This window comes from Enhydra lutris, unplaced genomic scaffold (assembly GCF_002288905.1).
Source record: "Enhydra lutris kenyoni isolate GAN:26980312 unplaced genomic scaffold, ASM228890v2 scaffoldscaffold55, whole genome shotgun sequence".
NCBI classification, from domain to species: Eukaryota; Metazoa; Chordata; class Mammalia; order Carnivora; family Mustelidae; genus Enhydra; species Enhydra lutris.
Window position 1 is genome coordinate 3,513,120 of NW_019154139.1, and position 17,678 is coordinate 3,530,797.

The 17,678-nt window shown below is 53.1% G+C and overlaps 1 protein-coding gene across 1 annotated transcript in view; it reads right to left on the minus strand.

The window, feature by feature from the left end:
- LOC111157485 (peroxisome proliferator activated receptor alpha) overlaps positions 1-16,055 on the minus strand; it is a 58,620-nt gene extending 42,565 nt beyond the window's left edge. The window contains exons 1-2 of the mRNA XM_022518915.1: positions 16,003-16,055; positions 14,936-15,013 (exon numbers count right to left, since the gene is read on the minus strand). The gene's annotated coding sequence lies outside the window, so the exon portion shown is untranslated. The remainder of the gene's footprint in view (positions 1-14,935; positions 15,014-16,002) is intronic.
- Positions 16,056-17,678: the final 1,623 nt, after the last annotated feature.

The window sequence follows — 17,678 nt, forward strand, 5'->3', positions numbered from 1 at the left end:
GTCACCTGTCTGTCCCTGCCAGAGCGCCACCCTAGGAGCAAGGAGATTTTGTGGGTGTTTGCTGGCTCATCTATTCCCCAGTGCTTAGACCCATGCCTGACACAAAGAAGGAGCTGAGTAAACATTTGATCTTGAAGGAATCAATCTTGTCATCACTTCCCTTTGCAAACCCCGTATTCTGGCCAAAATAAATGGCTCAGCATTTGCCAGACCCAACTCATGTTTACCAGCTTTTCCTACACGTTATCCTATTTCTTTGCCTAGGATGCCTCCCATCCCTACACATTTTAAGGGACACTCCAATACCAATCCTTCCCCAAAGCCTTCCTAGACCCACCCTCCGCACCACTGCCCCCTGACAGCTCACAGCCTAGGGGCTGGCCAGTGCCCTCCTGCCCGGAAGATCTGTAAGTTAAGGCAGAGTTCACATCTGTCACCTCCCTCAGCTATACAAACAAGAGTTCAATAAATATTGACTGAATGAATCGAACACTGGCACCAAATTATGAACATTGTTCCCTTGCTTAATAAAAAAAACACCCTCAAATCATTTTAAGTAACAAGTCTCTGAAAGGAACACTGCCAGTGCCTACAAGGCAAGGGCTCAGTGAGGAGCTTTTCTAAAGAAACGAGGAGAATGCAACTTCTGGTGACAAGAATGCTAAGGGAACAAGAGTGATCTGTTTAAGAAAACAATGGAAATTTCTGCTGTCAAGTTCCTGAACTGCACCCTAAGACATCCTGGGAGGGGTTGCCTTTGGGGGCCTCAGGGCCATTTAAACTGTCTGTGACCAGTTCTGAGAGTCCACACTGTTCAGCTGACACCTGCAAGATGCAGGCGCTTGGTTGCAGATAGCGGTACCCTTGCTCATCACACAAAGCCTCTCCAAAGAGAACCAACACCTTTCCAATACTGAATGTCTCCTCCATGAACATGGTATAACCCCTTATTCATTTGGGCTATGTCGAATTTTTGTCAGTAATGTCGTCGGTTTTCTGAGAGGTCTTGCATACCTTCTTTAGACTTATTCTTTGGTATGTGATATATGCATTTTAAATTTAACTTTCAGTTAATAGACTTTATTATTTAGAATGCTTTTGAGTTGACATTAAAATTGAGTGGGAAGTACAAAGAGTTTCCGTAATACCTGCCAACACATACACACCCTAAACAGTTTTCCTGTTAGTAACTCCTGGTACTTTTGTTACCATTGATGAGCCAATATCCATATATTATTATTAACTGAAGTCCATGGTTGACATTAGAGTTCACTTTTGTTATTGTACATTCTGTGCACTTTGACAAATGTCTGGTGACATGTATCACTATTATAGCATCACACTGAGTAGTTTCGCTGCCTAAAAATTCTCTATACTTTGCCTATTCATCCCTCCCTCCCTCCTCCCAGCCCCTGGCAAGCACTGATCCTTTCACCCCTCTGTAGTTTTGTCTTTTTTGGAATGTCCTATAGTTGGAATTGTACAGTATGGAGTCTTTTGACAGTAATTCTTTCAGGTTTATGATTTTTTTTTTTTAAGAGAGGGAGTGAGGCTGGGGCACCTGGATGGCTCAGTGGGTTAAAGCCTCTGCCTTTGGCTCAGATCATGATCTCAGGGTCTTGGGATCAAGCCCCACATTGGGCTCTCTGCTCAGCAGGGAGTCTACCCACCCCCCACCTGCCTCTCTGCCTACTTGTGATCTCTGTCAAACAAACAAATAAATAAAGGGAGGGAGTGAGGTGTTGGGGAGAGGGAGAAAGAGAGAATCTTAAATAGACTCCATGTCCAGGCTCACAACCTGACCCAAAAATCAAGAGTTGGATGCTCATCCAACTGAGCCACCGAGACACCCCTCAGAAATATGACATTTTTTATAATAACATCAGAGATATCAGTTGCCAAAATGTTTTCCAAAGTGGCTGCACCATTTTACATTCTTGTCATCAGTGTAGGAGAGTCCTTGTTGTTCATATCTTCAGCCACACTTGGCCAGTCTTCTAAATTTTAATTTCAGTCACTGAAGTTGGTGTATAGTGATATCTCTCTACTTCCGACAGTGATATCTACTGCTATCAATCTCCATTTTCCTAATGATAACAATGCTGAACATCTTTTCATCTGCTTACTTGCCATCCAATGCCCTTTGTTGAAGAGTCTGTTCAAACCTTTGGCCCATTTTTGCTTTAATTCTTGATTGGGTTATTTTCTTATTGAATTATAAAAACTATATATTCCAGATGTAAGTCCTTTGATGTATGTTTTGTAAATATTTTCTCCAATTTGTGGCATGCCTTTTCATTTTCTTGTGTCTTTTTTTTTAAGATTTTATTTATTTATTTGACAGATAGAGATCACAAGTAGGCAGAGAGGCAGGCAGAGACAGAGAGGAGGAAGCAGGCTCCCTGCTGAGCAGAGAGCCCGATGTGGGGCTCAATCCCAGGACCCTGAGATCATGACCTGAGCCGAAGGCAGAAGCTTAACCCACTGAGCCACCCAGGTGCCCCTCTTGTGTCTTTTGATGAGCAGAAGTTTATAGTTTTGGTGAAATCCGAATTACTAATTTTTTTTCATAGTTCATGCTTTTTGAATCATATATAAGAAATCTTTGCCAAACCCCAAATCACTAAGACATCTTCTGTATTTTCTTTTTGGAGTTATGTAGTTTTCACTCTTAAAATTGGATCTATGACCCATTTCAAGTTCCTCCTCACCCTCCACCTCCTCTTCTTTAATATGGTGTTTGATGTGAGTCAAAATTTGTTCTTTCACGTACTTTAAAAAAAATATTTATTTATTTATTTATTTATTTATTTATTTGAGAGAGAGAGGGAGCTACAGGGAAAGCACAGAGGGAGAGTGAGGGGGAGAAGCAGACTCCCAGTTGAAGAGGGATCCTGATGAGAGGCCTGATCCCAGGACTGTGATCATGACCCAAGCCATAGGCAGACACCCTACCAACTGAGCCACCCAGGCACCCCTATTCTTTTGCATATTTCTGTCCAATTGTTCCAGCACTATCTGTTAAAAACATTATTTTTTCCCCATTGAAATGACTTGGCACTTTGTTGAAAACCCATTGACCATATATGTGAAGGTCTAGTTCTAGACTTGCTATTCTGTTCCACTCATCTATTTGTCTATTTTCACATCAATACCACACAGTCTGGATTACTGTAAGTCTACAGTAATTGTTGAAATCATGTAGTCTAAGTCTTCTGACTCTGTTCCCTTTCAAAGTCGCTTTAGCAGCTCTAGGTCCTTTACGTTCCCATATAATTTTAAAATCAAGTTGTCAAATTCTACAAAAAGACATGCTAAGATTTGATTTTGATCATGTTGAATCTGTAGGTCGCTGCAGGAAGAACTGCCATCTTAACAAAGCTGAGTCTTCTGATTAAGAGCATGGTATAACTTGCCATTGATTTAGGTCTAGGTCTTTTAAAATTTCTCTCGGCAATGTTTTGTCAGTTTCATTGTACACATCTCGTGCATTTTAGCCCAAGGCATCTCATAGTTTTCTGATGCTTGATTACTTTTTATAAGTTAAACTAACCTTGTATTCCTGGGAGGTGGGGACCAACTTTCAGCACACTGCAGATGTCTTTTCATTGTCTTCTGGTTGAGAAAATTATCTCTGTTTTTGGTTGAGAAGTCTGAGAATTTGGTTGAGAAATGATCTCTGACTTGTTGCTCCTCTGAAAGTAATGTCTTTTTTCATTGTTTTTAACCTCTAGCATCTTTCAGGATGACTTCTTTGTCTTTGTTTTTCAGCCGTTGCACTATAGTGTGTCTAGATGTGGATTTTTTTTTTGTTTTTTATCTTTAATTCCGCTGATAGTTCTGTAGATTCTCGAATTTGTAACTTGATGTCTTTCATCAGTGGCAGAGAAGCTTCAGTCTCTATGACTGCAAATACTGCTTCTGCTCCATTCTCTCTTTCTTGTCCTCCTAGGATCCCAATGATATGTACAACAGAATTCTCAATACATTTGTATCCTGTCCTTTTGTCTCTTTGTGCTTCATTTTAGATATTATTTTCTGACTTATTCACAAAATTGTGACTCCACAATTCTCCCAATAGTCATGTCTACTCTGCTGTTTTATCTATCTACAGGGTACATAATTTCAGCCTTTATATTCTTTACTTTTATAATTTCTACTTGGGTATTTTTCATATCAATGTACTTTCTAAATATATAATTTCTGGTGTCTACCAAAGTTTCCAACCTCGTTGTTTATCTTCTTAAATAGAGTAAGCAGGTTATTTTAAGGTTTATATCTTATAAGCCTAATATCTAGCATCTCGTGGGTCTCTTTCTATTGTCTATCATGTCCATGGCTCATGAGGTCTTCTTGCACACTTGGTTGGTTTTGTTGTGTGCCATGCTGTGCAAACAGTCATGCCTCACCATGAAAAGGATCACGTGGGCAGAAATTGTGCAAAATGATTGAACTAATCGATGGTGAAAATTACCATGCCCTTTCAAAGTTTTTGGCAAAACATTAAAAACTCTCTTATTATCCCTTGTAAATGAACAGGGAACAAAAACATATAGTAAAACTAATACAGACTTAGTACTTTGTAATTTAAAACATTAGAAACACTGAAATCCAAGTGTCTCATTTCTTTGTAAAAAACTTACCCAGAGTAGCTTGAACCCACACCCACTTAGTTCTGGTACCTAGTCGTGGACACCTAAGCCGTGTTGTGGGGAGCCTGGTGGCATTTAACTAACTGTGGTCATTGGGATTCCTACAAATGGAACTGCACACTGGGGGCTGCCTATATTTGAGAATTTGTTCCTAGAAATAGAGGCCTAGGATGATGCTTTGTTCCTGCAGGCGTCTGCCAGGGTCCTGGCAATCTGGGACCACCTTCGTCAAGCCTCCGGGACTGAGACTATTTAGAACCGGGGTCAGTTCGTGAGCGAGCTCATCGATTTCCAGTCACCTATTTACCTAGAGGGCAGCTTTTTGGGTCCCAACAGAAAACTTGGGCTGTTTCCAGGATCTCCCCTTCTTAGAGGTTTGATAGCCCGAGTCTTTACTCTTAGCCACAGAGAAGTGCTACTTAGCTTCTTCATCACTTCATCCATAAACTGGCCAATACCCCAGGGACAAAATGACCCCAAAGGTCAAGTTCCCATCCTCTCCAGACCTCAGCCTGACAACTCACCGGGTGAGTTCTCCAATGCCATGGCATATGTTTAAAGATTTTGTCCACCTTTTCGAGTTGACTTTCAAGCCATTATCAAAAATGGAGCCCCCATGTCAACATTTTCAGACCTGTTTCTCTCTTCATTTTTTTATTTCCAGAGCCCCAGAGTATTTCTGTACCCTTAAATAAACTCTGTAGACTGGCATATGACTGCATTTCCTTAAGGTTTTCCTCATATTCAGGCAATCTGGTTATAACAGCTTTCTAATAAAATGCCAATAAAATTTTCAAACAGAAAAACTCATCTTTTCAACAACCACAAGGGCACAGATTATTAAGTAGAGAGGGAGGCTTTGTTCATTCAACGGCCATTGTTAGGAGCCTTCTATGCTGGGCCACGGTCTAGCCATAGGTACAGGAGTGAAGAAGACAGACAGACATCTCTTCCCCTGTGGAGCAGCCATTCCAGGGAGGGGAGGCAGATGGGAGGCCAACGGAGCATGTCCTGTGATGGACGGCGACCAGGCAGGCAGAAGGGGCTACAGTCACAAATAGGGGGGGTCAGAGAAGACCTCCACATGTGGGGAAGAAGCACAGTTAGGATGTCCTTCCTTCCTGTCAACAGGGACACAGAGCTGGGAGAGTCCCGTGGGGCCAGGACCTCCTGACACTCCAGTCCCCTCCACTGCAGCAGTGGCAGTGGGAGCTCTGCCCCGGGCCTCAGCCAGATGGAGGGAAGGGAGGAAACCACCACACTCTGCCACTCACTGTGCTGTCACAAGTGTCCCTCTGCAGCTGTCCCAGTCGTGTCCTCACGACCTCCCCTACCCTGGCTGCCTCATGCACCAGCAACTCTGGTCCCAGCTTTTTATCTCGGATGTCCTAAATTTGTCTTCTGTTGACAGAGCCGGACACTAAGCAGGTCACTCACATTCGGGTATGAACAGGAGAGACGGTGAATTCCACGAGCATGGCACCCAAAGATGTTCACACTCCAACCTTGGAGCCTAAGTGACCTTGCGTGGCAGACGGGACTGAGGGCACTGCGACGGGCTGACTTGTGTCCCTGTTGCCAAAGGATACATCCAGGTCCTTTTTCTAGTACTTCAGAATGTGACCTTAGTGGAAAAGGGGTCTGGGCAGATGTAGTTATGATCACATCATATGGGAGCAGGGCAGGCCCTTAATCCATGACAAATGGTGTTCTTATAGAAAAGGGGGGACATCTGGATACACACACACAGACACACACTGTGTGATGACGGAGGCAGAGACCAGACTGATGCGTCTACAAGCCAGAGAGCGTCAGGCTCGACAGCCAGCACCACATGGTAAGTGAAGGCAAGGGAGGGTTCTACCCAGAGACTTGGGGTTGGGGGGGGGGTCACAGCCCTGCCCACACTTCAATGTCCGACTTCTGGCCCCCAGAACTGCCGTGGGAACACGCAGCTGTTGATCGAGCTGCTTTGTTACGACTGCTCGAGGAGACAGACGGGCCCAGGCCCCGGCTGAGGATATTAGCCCGGGTCATCCGCTGGGGCTGAGCGCGTCTCCTGGGCCTTGCGAGCCACGGGGAGGCGGAAGGGAGCGTCCGGGAGAGTCAGAGTGTGACGACGACTCAACCCACGGTGCTGATTTTCACTGCGAAGGGGTCACAAGCGAAGGGCTCACAAGCGAAGGGCTGTGGGCCCCCCCGCACCCGGCTGACCGCCCACGAGGGAACAGGGAATCCGAACGGGCTGAGCGGTGCTGTACGTAAAGTACATATATCACCTCAGTGATCCCGACTTGAGGGGAAAACTCAACCTCAAACCCATCTCAGTGGCCTGATGTGTAGGGAGCCCAGCAGGAGGGACGTCTGGTAAAATGGGTCCCAGAAGCCAGCCCAGCACAGGTCACACCCATGGAGGAAGGCAGCCGGGCTCCTCTCCCAGGCACCTCCGGGGGCCGGCCCTGCTCCCACCTGCCGTTAACAGGGCTCGTGACGGCCCCAGACAGGAGTCAGCTGCCCCGGTCCCCCCGCCACAGCCACGGAGCCAGAAGCCTCCCGGTCCTTGAGGGCCTCGACGTCCCCCATCGTCCATAATCCAAGGAGAGGAATTTGTCTATGGAATAATATGCCTCGGTCACTGCTGTCAGACCAAACGGTGTCGCGCTAACAGCACGCGACCCAGCTCTCGTCCCATCCGGTTCACCTCTCGGGGAGCGACTATCATGCTTATGTGACTCAGACCGACTCGCTGCTCGGAGGGCTTATCTGCTTTAATGCTGGAGGTGTCAGCGACAGAGAGAAGGCAGACCCCGGAACTAAGCGACTGCTGCTTCCTGCATCTGGGCCATTAGACGCACAATTAGAGTTAATATTCACCTAAGGGTTAAATTCTGCTGCACTAAGTGGGTCGGAAGGGTTGCGCGTGAGCACTTCATGCCTTCAAGGTAATAATCAGAGCAACTAAAATGGGTTCTGGAATCTCTTGGATGATTTTTGTTCACGCTTGCCTCCTTCCTGACTTACCTCCTTTAGTGAAAGGAAGTTCTGAATTTTAAAGACAAGTATTTGTGGAGCCACCCATTCAGATGGCTGTTAAAACCCTGGAGTTCCCTGCTTGGGGACCTGCATCCCCTCTGCCTGGGAGCTCCACGCGTCCTGCGGCGCAGTGCTTTGTAAGGACGGTGACCGTTCCTGTCGCTGTTCCACGGCCTCCCCAGTGCCTCGGACGCTGCCTGGCACAAGGTGGGCCCTCAGTAAGTGTGTGTTGAGTGACTGCGTGAGCTCAGACATGCACAGCGAGAGCGCTCAGCGAACAGTGGCCGCGGAGCGGCCAGAATGTATCGAGTCAGAGAGCACTGCACCTGCCGTCGGGTTTGAATGTCTGCAGGACAAAATCCTGCATCCGGTCTGGGGGAGGGTCCCGGGAGGCGTGATGGAGGAGGGGGCCCCGGGCTGAGCCTCGAGGGAATCTCCGCTGGACGGTGGCTGCACAGCAGCTACCCGGTCGCACGGCCCGAGGCTGAGCCGGTGGTGAGCAAGGCTGCTCCGGCTCGGGGCTTCTGGGGTCCCCGTCGCATGGGGAGACCAACCTTCATCAGAAAAAGTCCCTGAGCATCCTAAGTGCTTGTGTCGGGGAGGTCCAAGTGGGGCAGGGAATTCAGAGAGGCTCCCCTGAGAGGGTAGCTCCACGCTCGCTGCAGGGCGGAGGCTCTGGGGGCGAGGTGGGGGTGGGGGTCAGTAATGGAGTGTCCTGGGCAGGAGGGAGGGACCTGGGTGCGTGAGAGGAACTGGCGGTGCAGGAAGAAAGTCAGGCCGGGAGAGGAGGGCCGTGCCTTCCTGCTCACAGGGAAGCTGATGAATAAGGCTGGGTGAGTCAGCGAGAAGCCCAACGGCGAGAAGCAGACAAGAAACAGCTACAGAGTGCTTCCTACGTGGCAGGTATAACCACCCTTGGAAAGCGCTGGTATCCGCCCACTTGTCAACGAGAAAACCGAGGCACAGGCCAGAAGGGCCCACGTGAGGCTGAGAGCCGCACGGAGGACCCCACGCTGGTCCTGCGTCCAGAGCCCCAGCCTAAGGCCATATCCTGGGCCAGGAGGGAGGGCTGGCCACGCTCCATGGGAGTCCCCGGGCGGGTCAGGGTGAGGTCATGAGGCCAGCGGACGTGGGGCCTGAGGTCACGGCCACAAGGACCAAGTGCACAGGACCCTGGGGAGGAGGCGAGGCCAGCTGGACCTAGGAAACGGCGGAGACCAGCCGCTGGCATCGGGAGAGGGGCACCGAGGGCTCCAGACTAGAAAGTGAGCGTCTGTGTCCCTGGTCCCTTGGCAGCGCAGCTCCGGGTGTGCACAGGTGATGGCTGAAGCCATCTTCTGACGACAGGCAGAGGACGTGCCAACACCTTCAGCTAGGATGTCACTTTCATCTCTGAAAAGCAGCTCCTTTCCAGAGCCCTGCGTTCCGATCCTTGCTCTCGTCCCTCGGAGCGCTCGTTCTCAGAGACCGTGCCAGTCCCGATGTCGCAACGCGCCCCCATGCATCCTTCTGAAACACCTTCTAGAGGATTCGTGTGGCTCAGAAGGCCCCCCTGCGAACGCGCGGTCCGTGCAGGCCTCCGTGTGTCTGTCTACCGTGGCTGGGTGCGATGAGCCGCGGCCGTGCCCGCCTTCCTGGCTGTTGTTCTCCTCCAGACTCTTACTTCTTTCCTGGCCTGTGCCTGGCAAGTACTAAAGACCAGCGGCCGCCCTTGACTGCGGTTCAATACTCGCCTCCACCGGCCCTCTGACCTCCGCTCCAAAAGCCAACTTCGTCAGATTCATCTAAGTCAAGAGGACGGGGCAGAAGAAGGTCGATCATTTTCGGTCTCTGGGTTGAAAACAAAAGACCCCCTTTTCCTCTTCTTACAGCTGCTCCACACTCTGTTCCCCCATCTTCCCACACGGAGCCAGGAGCTTCGAGAGAATGACAACTGCCCTTCACAGAAAGTGTCCCGCTGGAACCTGCCTGCTGTGGCCTCAGCCGTGAACTGTGACCTTCCTACAGGCTCTCTTCCTACAGACCCCTGCCCCTTCTCCTCGTCCTCCCCTGCATCTAAAGCCTCCTTTTTCTGCACCAGACGGATGCTCTGGGCACCAACATTTCCACCGGCCCCGCACAAGAGTTCCTTGAACCCTGTGTATGCTGGTCTTCTCCTTTCGAGGAACATCAGCTTCAAAGGCTTCTACACCCCCGGTACCTTTCTCCTCATGCCCCGCATTGTTCAAAGCCTTCTTCTCGGGGTGTTGCTCCCCACAAAGCCTGGGCTGGCAGCATCCCTGCCCGGCTGGACTTGTTCCTTATCTCTCAGGAGTCCTGGCTGAGCAGAACAGAGGAGGTTTCCCTTCCCGATTTGACAACTGCAACAACAGAATGTCTTCCTTTCTGGAAAACTCTCTCCCCGTGTGGCTGCTTCTAAGGAGAGAAGGGGAGGAGGTGCTTTCCTGAGCCTGCATGTGCTTGGGACTGGAAGCCATGCACCTTCAGGGGAGCCCAGGAGACGCAGGAGGGAGGCCCCTGCCCTGACTTGAGACAGTGTCAGAGACGGGGACATGTTCCAAGTAGAGAAAGGGGGCAATCATCACGGGCCAGCAGAGCCCTCCCCCGAAGGTCAGGACATCAGAGGATGGCACAAGTCATTCAAATGCTCTGGTTTCATCCAGATTTCACATTTCTCTGAACAGTTTTCCTTTTAAACATCATTGCCCTTAATCCCACCCCCAATGTGAGTGCACAGCGAACGGGTAAGACTCTGGCCCAGTTATCAAGCTCTCCCATAAAATGAACCAAAAGGAGACTGTAGAATTTATCAAATTTCCTCACGATCCCTAGAAAGGGGGAACGGGCTCACCGTGTTGGCAGCCTAGTCAACCTGTCCAATAATAAACTTGCTGGAGAGGCTTTTAAAAGTTCTTCTGGTCAAAAATTATCCCACTGAACACAGGAGATAGGAGAAACCCGGCTTGTGGACAATCAGCAGACACGATCCGACAGCAGAGCGAGCCTGTCTCCTACAAGCCGTGTTGCTTCACTAGAAATCCACACTGACGCGGTCTCGTCGGGCTGACGACTCACTTCTTAGAATGTTTCAGAAAGGACGCGGCCACGGGTCAACTCCGCATGACTGGGTCCCTTTTACTGGAGCTTAGCAACTTGTCACCTTCGTGTGGTTATCACGAACCACAGGCTTGTTCGGTTACGAAGGGCTGCAGGAAAGCGTGGGGCCTCACTCACTCGTAAAAACGGGGTGAAAAAGGAACTACAATATACTGTTCACTTAACTGTATTATAATTTCGAACCATACAAAGCTCCATGATCTTGGAGGCGCTGCCTCCTTCTGTATCTGCCTTGCTAGCTCTGACTATTCGAAGAGATGCCTTCCTCAAGGTCTGCTTGTGGCCTCTGAGCTAACGGTGTGAAGCGAGTACATCAGACTGGGAACTGTCACTCCTCTTTACTCACAAATGTCTTAAAAGAGCGCAAAGCTGAAGCAGCGAGGCGAGCGCGGCTCCCTGCGACACGGAGCCGGCACTGTCTCGAGCTGCCCCGTGCCGGTCTAATCCCCACACCCGGAGTGGCCTCGGGACCCCTGCCCTCTCACACGGAAGCGCCCCCGAACTCCCACCGGGGTAAAGACACCCCTTCCCTGATGAGCCTGTTGTTTGGAATCTGAACCCACGATCTCGCGGAAAGCTATCGCATTCTACTTAACCAGCTGCTCAGGCCCGCTCGTGAAAAGTCCCTCCGATACACGATGTGCCCCAATCGGAGTCATGATCACGGTCGGAGTCATCTTGACAACCGCCACCTTCATGACACGGATGCCCTGCACCCTGCACCCTGGGGCCGCAGGACTGCAGCCACTCCCCTGCCGCTGCGTGACGAGACTGCGGTCTCCCCGTCCCGGTGGGAGGGAAGCTGCCACATGCCCCGGGGGCTTGGTGGACAGGCCTGCTGTCCGCCCTTCGAAGCCAGCTCCCACCCACGTTGGCGGCCGGTAGGAAACGGAGGTCCAGCAGCCAGTCCTTGTCCAACTGAGTTCTGCTGGTGGCTTGGCTCAGCGACCATCCACAAGGACCTGCTCGGGACGTAAGACCAGCGGGGCAGACACGAACAGGACACACACTGCGCTCAGCGAGTCCCAGCCCCGTGGGGGACGTCCATGCTGCTTTCTGAGAGCCTGTGAAAATCCTGGCCAGACTGAAAATGGCGCAGGGACCGGCTGTGGCTCACCGAGGAGCCTAGGGCAGGATGGGGTCAGCTTCCTCCCAGGACACCTTCTGGGCTACACGTGGGTTTTCATGTCGTACAAGGGGACTTCATGTAAGCTCTACTTCTGAGCTTCCCAACCCCTCAGAGAAGTGAAGTGGGATTTTCTGATGAGGAGAGAGCGGCAGAGCGGTCTAGAGAGGCGGGCAAAGACCCCAGGCCCGGCAGGCAGCTGCTAAGGAGCAAGAAACCAAGTCCCAAGCTTCAGAACCCAGTGCGTCTCCACCGTGTGCAGCTGCCTGCGACGCAAACCGACACGTCCGAGGGCTTTCTCTCACAGCACGAGCTGACCTGAAAACAAAGGCGGCTCAGCCACGAAAATAATTCTAACAAGGCTGGCCCGGGGGACTAAATTCTTCACTTTTTGGAGTGCAGAAACTCTTCCAGACGCCGCGCTGTCACGACGGCGAGATGCCACGTAATTCAAAACTCCAGAGGAAGGACAAACACACCTCCCGCCCGTGACACGCATCAGGCCAGGCCGCGTCTCACCGTCCGCAGAACCAGCTAGAAGCTCACATGCGTGTGCTCCTTCCCACAAGAAGCTCATGGCTTGTCAGTGTGGCGAATCCTTGGACAAAGAAACAAAGGCGTTCACATGCGGCCGCCAGGGGCTGCTTGGTTCTTACTTTATGTTTATTTATTTATTTTTTTTTTAATTTTAAAGATTTTATTTATTTATTTGTCAGACTGAGAAAAAGAGAGAGAGAAGCAGGGGGAACGAAAGGCAGAGGGGGAAGCAGGCTCCCCACAGAGCAGGGAGCCTGATGCAGGGCACCATCCCAGGACCCTGGGATCATGACCTAAGCTGAAGGCAGAGGCTTTAACCCACTGAACCCCCAGGCACCCCTGATTCTTACTTTAAAACTATCTTTGGGGCACCTGGGTGGCTCAGTCGGTGAAGCGTCTGCCTTTGGCTCAGGTCATGATCTTAGGGTCCTGGGATCGAGTCACGGGTTAGGCTCCCTGTTCAGCAGGGAGTCTGCTTCTCCCGCTTCTGCTCCCCCGGCTTGTTCTCTCTCTCTCTGTCTCTCAAATAAATAACTAAAATCTTTAATAAATAAATAAATAAATAAATAAAACTATCTTCACACCAAGTTGGAAATTCAAGTTCACTGCCTCACTCTCCCTAACCACATGACCTGGCCTTGGTGTTGAGCTCTCGTGTCCCATGTCCCTAGTAAGGCTGAAGTGACAGATACAGCACACGTCTACCCCGCACCCAGAAACTCCGCCTTCCTTCGGAATGTCTGTGGAACGTAGGGAAGACTGACTCCATATCAAGCCATGAAAACCAAAAATACAAACAGCGGTCCTCAAATTCAAAAGCAGCAGAAATGATCCGGTCCCATCCTTTCTCGGAGCGACGCAACAAAACCAGTACGGATGCTCAAAAGGCCACACCGGCCACGTGGAAGGCGAGGCCCTCGCGCTCTTTTCCTTTGGGGATACACGCAGAGATGCAGGAGAGGAAAAGGAGAAAAGAGAAGTGGGGGTGTTTAAAATCTGTTCACGCTAAGCCGAGAAACATTTGACTTTTTTTTTTTTTTTACGATTCCTTAAAGAATATTTGTCGTACAAACACAGATGCTCACCGCACGCAAGAGAAAGAGCGTTGGCTATCAATCAGGAAATGGCAAGATGTTTTGGCAAAAACAGTTCCCCTCTCTATAGTCCAGTTTCGCCTTTTAGGATGAGGACAATCTCCAGCTCTCTTTTTTGTATCCTGGTACAACAAGCAGCTTCAGGAGCTTCATGAGCAGACCGTGGTTCTCTTGCTCCCCACTGAGCACCCTAGGAGGTGCTCGGTGGACGGCTGTAGAATGATGGATTTTATATATATATATACATATATATATATATGTATATATATATATGAAGATTTATTTATTTGTTTATTTGACAGAGATCACAAGCAGGCAGAGAGGTGCGTAGAGAGAGAGAGGAGGAAGCAGGCTCCCCGCCGAGCAGAGAGCCCGATGCAGGGCTCGATCCCAGGACCCTGAGATCCTGACCTGAGCTGAAGGCAGAGGCTTAACCCACTGAGCCACCCAGGCTCCCCTATATATATATATATATATATATATATATTTATTTATTTATATATTATTTATATATAAATTATATTTATTTATATATATATTTATATATATAAATATATATATAAAATACACAATTATACACACACACATATTAAGGGATTGGCTAAATAATGACTTTACCTAAACACGATGGACTATTACACAGACATTTAAAACGATGAAGCAGAAACACATTCGTTTCACATGGCAGGATTTTTCATTCCCCAAGAGTCAACAAAGCAGAAGCAGATTACCAAGTGGCTTCTGTGCAAGAAACATGCCTTTTCTCTGCTCTCTCTCGTTCTCTCTCTCTCACACACAATGCTTAAAACTCTGTTTGCGAGTCCGACAGACACGAGCTAGTACACACCATTTCGTGATTATGGGATGTCTCTCATTATACATCTAAGATCTGAGAAAAGAGAAAAAAAACACATTTTCTCTACCGTCGCAAAACTTGTTTTGCCTCAGAGCTGCGGGAAGCGGGACAGGGCTGCCCCTGTGCTGTATGAGGACGGCTCCAGACCTGACCCACTACCCCCGCAAGCTATCCGCTGGATACTCAAATCAGCATGGAAACGGCGAGAAGAGCCGACACCTGTGACTTCAGCGTCTGTCAAAGAGTAACTCTCCTGGCAGCCCAGCTGTCCAGATTCACGCTACATGGAACCCATCGCTATCAAGGAATGAACCGCTCCCGGAAACTGAGACAGGAATCTGCCGCTTAGCAGCACCGACTTCCAGTCCACATTCGTCTGCCTTTCCAGGCACTGAGCACAGAGCCAACTTTGCACCACAAAGTAATGTAACTCACCCCAGACGGCTAGTTTGTTGAGCTAGAGAAGGAAACACTTAAATATTTCGGTCTGCAAACAGGAGCGAATAAACCTGGTGTTTACCTGTGCCGGCAATGTCTGACTTCCGAGCTGGTCTCGGCACCAGGGGTTCCTCGCGGAGGCCGGGCCCTTCCCTGCAGCCTTGGCAGCGAGAAGGTAAAGGAGGAAATGATTACGGTATGTCCTCTGGATCCTCCCCAACTCTCCACCACCTTGGAAGGGGAAAGTCACCGTGACCCTACTTCAGCAGGAATGGAAAACCCGGAGCCCCCCGCCCTGCCGGCACCCCCGGCCCCCTTCCCGAGCGGCCCTGGAGAGCAGGGCGCTCCCTGGTTAGCTGGGGTGGGGGTGGCCGCGCAGCCCCTAAGGGCCCGGAGCGCCCCGCAGGCGCCGGCACGTCCCACAGTCTCTTCTTAGGAGGACGTCTGACTCTGACACTGGGGCGCGCCGCCCTCCCTTAAACTTGAAAACTAGCTGAGGAGCGCGCGGGCACGCAGCCGGCCGGCCGCGGCGGGTCCGGGGCGCTCGTGCGGGCAGAGCCGGCTTCCGGAGCGCGGCGGACACCGCCCTGCGCCCCCCGGGCCCGCGCGGCCGGGACGCGGACAGACCCGGGCGCGGACGCCGCGCGCGGGACCCGCAGGGCCGGGCCGGGGAGGACCGGGCGCCGCTGCCCTGGGCTCGGCCGGGGGGCAGACCGCGCTCGGGCGCAAAGTGTGGCCGTCCCCAAAGCGGCTCCGCGGGCGAGTTTCTCCCGCCCGAGCGCCGCCGCCCGCTACCCAGCCTCGGGGATCCCGGGGTCCCGGGAACGCCACCGGCCGGTGACACCTCCCCCGCAATCGACCGGGCGGAGCGAAGGGCGCGCCGAGGCCCCTGCCCGCTGCGCCTTCCCTCCCGCGGGACAACCTGTGGACCCAGCGTCTCCGAGGCTCCGGGCGCTCGGAGCGAGGCCGAGCAGGGGGCGGCTCCCTGGGCCCGGGGATCCCCCGCACCAGACCGGGCGCTCTCGGCCCGCGCCCCCGGGTCCCGCGCATGCGCCGCCCGGCCCCTCCTCTGGCCGCCGCCGCCCGGCGTCCCGAGAAGGGGAGGCCGGGTTCTCCGACCCCCGCGAGCGCCCGCCCGCCCCTGGGCACCTGGGGCCGGTCAGCCGCCTGCGAGTCCGCCGGGCGAGCGCGCCGAGGGAGGCGGCGCGGGGCAGGGCGCTAGCTGCCGCCGCCTCCGCCCCCGCCGCCCGCTGCCCCCGCCGTGGGGCTGCTGCGTCCCCTGACCATGCCCGGCGCCGCCTCCCCGCGCCGGTGCCAGCCGCGCCCCCCGCGGCACGCGCCGCCCCTCTGCCCCCCGCCCCGGCCCCGCTGCGCGGGCGGCTCGCGCGGGTGGCTGCCGGAAGCCCCGCCCCGCCCCGGGTCCCCTGGCCGGGCCCCGGGCGGGACACACCCCCCTGGCGGCGGCAGCCGATTGGCTGCCCGCGGGGTCGGAGGCGGGGCCGCGGCCTCCGGGGCTCCCACCTCGTGCCTGGCTGCTGCTGCACCCGTGGGGAAACTGAGGCCGGAGAGGCGGAGGGGCTGCGGAGGTCTCCGGGCGGGCGGGCAGAGAGCCACGGTGGGACAGCGCGTGCAGCTGGGCGTCGGCGGGGGTCCAGGCCCGAGTCCCGGGAGGGGCTGCAGTCGCGGCGGGGGTGGGCGCGAGGCCGCCGGACCCTGGAGGTTCCCGCCCGGAGCCCAGGCCCCGCTGGCGAGGCCCCTCCTCCCTCGGGAGCCCTGCTCCGCTGGCCTCTGGCGAGCGGATCTGGACCCCGGCCGAGGTGCGAGCGCCGTCGAGTCGCGGGGTGCGCAGGGTGGGGGGCGGTCGGGGCAGAACCGGTCCCAAGGACCCCAGCACACGAAAGAAGGCGAAAGAGAACGCGAGCCGAGGGGCGCGTCAACAGGTGGTGGAGGCGCCCGGGCGGGCGCCGCGGGCAGGGACCCAGGGTGAAGGGCAGCGGGGACAGCGTGGGCACCGGCTGCCAACTCCGACCACCCGCTCCACACCCCCACCCCCACCCCGGTTGCCAGACAGCCGTGACCCCTCCCGTCCGGCGTCAGGGGCGAGGGGCTGACTTTGTGCCCCGCCAAGGCGCTGGGCCTTTGCCAGCGCAGGGGGAGGTCGCGGCCCGGCAGCCAATGACAGGGAGCAGGGGAGAGAGCTGCAGAGCTGCTCTGTTTGCGCTGCGGCGCACGGAATGCACAAAGCCCCCGGTGCCAGCGCATCGGGACACCCCTCCCTTGGGAACAAAATGTGTGCTATGCCAGGCTTCCTCCCTGCCCTCCCGCTGCTCCCGCCACTGTTCTATTTGTAGCGGCGAGCGGCCCGGGGAACCTGCTCGGGGCCGGATACCCAGCTGCGAACGAATCCCTGTATTATGCCGAGACTGGAGCCCAGTCCGTATCTGGCCCTTAAGTCGCAGGCGCCTGGAACTTACCCTCGTGGTTCGGCTCCTACCTGTGGTGAACTTCGCCCTTCCCTGCAGAGACACCCACATCACCTTTCCGCTCACACACCGGCAAGCCCGACTTTTATTACACATCCTAGCAATAACCAGTATTTGTATTATGTTCCAGGGTTCAAGGTGATCCCGGTGCATTAAATCCTGACTATGGCACAGGCTGGGCAGGCTGAACAGTATGTCTTACTCATGCTGCTAGGAGCCACATACCGTGCTGGGTGTCGTGGATATAGCAAAGAAGGAACTACAGAGCTGACGTCCTCATGAGGACATTCAGGTTCAAAGATGTCATCTGACGTACTCCATATCCCAGGCTGTGAAGGACCC